This window comes from Engraulis encrasicolus, chromosome 5 (genome assembly GCF_034702125.1).
Source record: "Engraulis encrasicolus isolate BLACKSEA-1 chromosome 5, IST_EnEncr_1.0, whole genome shotgun sequence".
Taxonomy (NCBI): Eukaryota; Metazoa; Chordata; class Actinopteri; order Clupeiformes; family Engraulidae; genus Engraulis; species Engraulis encrasicolus.
In genome coordinates, this window is record NC_085861.1 from 3,827,645 (window position 1) to 3,830,144 (window position 2,500).

Here is a 2,500-nt window from a genome sequence, read left to right on the forward strand (position 1 = left end):
TGCATGAAAATATGTAGTCCGTTGTCACTTGTGTTGCCACTTGGGAAAAGCAAATGGTGAAATTAAAACCTCCAAGCTCATTCAATTATTTATTTATTTCCTTAGTTTATTTATTTATTAAAGACACATTAATCTTCAGCAGTCTGATGGCTCCAAGGGCACCCAACTCCTTTGATGTTGAAATGTGTGTGTGAATTGGGAAATGTTTATCACTGTTCTCAGCACACTTAGCATGATTGTAGCTTTAAGGCTCACATTTCTTTCTGCTATATTTAGTGTGTTATCTGTTTTTATTATATGGTGTGACGTCATCGGTCGAATGCTCCATTCATTTCAATGGGGCTCCCCAACGTTCGCACGTCTGTTATTTTTCGATAACGGACGGGTTGGTCTATATCAGACCGCTGTCAATGGCAACAAGACTTTTCACTGCTAAAGCGACTTTTCAACAAGACTCTAATCAGCTGCTGTGATAGACAACACCTGTTGTCCTGGCTACCTAGCTGTTGCCTAGCGGTGTTCCACAACACTGTTTTGTTTTGCGCAGCAACAATCTTTGGACATGAAAAACTATAATAAACTTAACATTAAATAGGCCTAAAGAAATGTCCCCGCCATGTGTGAATCATTTAAGTATATCCATATAATAAGCGGGTTAACGTTCGGCGAGTCGGTCGCTTTGTGGAAGCAGCACTTCAGCTCAGGGTCTAAAGATTCTCTCTGTCGTGCTGCTATTCCACGGTAGCGACCTTCTCGCCGAACGTTAACCCTTACATGGATGGTAGCTGGTAATGCCATTTGCAGTTTTAGGCACAAATGAAGTTACCAATAATAAACAAAAAAATGTGGTGTGGCTGTTATATTTGCTTCCCAATCCCTACTACATACTGTTTTGCTCCTCATCGTATTGTTCCTCAGACGTTAACATCTTCATCTTCATCTTCCTCAGACGGTAACACCTCGCACTATTCACTGAGAGTGTGTGAATGAGGGAAAAGACTGATGGTTGGACTTGAAGCTCCACTAAACCAGTGATTCCCAAACAGGTGTACGCATAGGCCTGCCCTGCTGCTAGGGGTGAGGGAGCACAAAGTAAGGGGGTGTATGTAAAATTTGACAAATGTATGGAGTCCCTTTGGAATAGTCACATTGGGATAGAGGAGGATATATGGCATGACTGAGGGAGTACTCGTGGTATGACAAAAAGGCTTAGGGGTACTACGCAAGACAAAAAACGTTGGGGAAAACACTTCCCTTAAAGGAGAAGTGCACTGTTTTGAACATCAAGCCCATTTTCTGAGTTGTCTGCAATGTTTGATTGTCCCCCTTATCGTTTTTTGATGCTGGCTCCTTTCTCTGTTATTTGGCTAATTTGGATTTTGTCACAATTGGCTTTACAACGGCCGTCTACGGGCATGTCCAAATATGTTCTTAAAATCACCCTAAACATTTGTTATCGAAAGTATGCATATGCCCAAGTGGTGAAGTTCGACGGCAAAACCCCAGAATGAATACCCCAGTGAATAACCCTGAACAATTGGTGAGTTACTTGAAAACAGATGTTTAGGGTGGTTTTAAGAACAGCCTCCTGCTCTATCAAAATTGACCAGGACACAATAGACGAAGTTGAAGAATTTAAATTTTTAGGAATAATCTTAGACTCTCAGCTTAAGTTTAATAAACACATTAAGAAACTTACCACAACACTTCGAACAAACTTGAACTGTTTTAGAATGATAAGGCATCACATACCTGTCAAGGCAGCCTTACTGTTCTTTCATGCCATGATACTGTCCCACCTATCTTACTGTATTACTGTATGGAGCCAAGCCTCCCAGACATCAATCAAACCTATTTTATCATTATATAAACAGGCATTAAAGATACTGGACCAGAAACCAATAACGTGGCACCACTGCCTCATAGTAAAGAAATATAACCTCTTAAGCTTTGAGAATTTTATGAAGTTCTCTTTTCTTAAACTCATTTTTAAATGTGCAAACAATATTGCTCCTGTTGTACTGTGTCCATTTGTAACAAAAATAAGCTCAAGAAGAGCGGCCACCAGAGGAGCAGTGAATGGTAACTGCATTGCAGAGGTGCGCAAAACTTCTTTTGGTCAGTCTAGTTTCTCAGTTATTGGAACTCAAATGTGGAACAGTTTACCAACTGTAATAAAAATCCAAACAGAGTTTAAAACATTTAACAGACAACTGAAACACTGGCTGAAGGAAAACCAAAAATGTAATCATAACACACAATAGTTAACACACACACATGCACACACAGCATATATAGGTCACCATCATCATCTTGTTTTTTTCTTAATGCACAAGGTTTTTATATTATAGGGAGCATGTTTCAAGTTGCCTTATTATTGTCTTGTATACTGTATTGTACAATTGTACTTTTAGATGATTTATATGTATTATTAGAGTAGGTAGCCTGATCAGGGACTGAGGTTGCAAATTAGCTATCTAGCTATAAACCTTCCATGTAT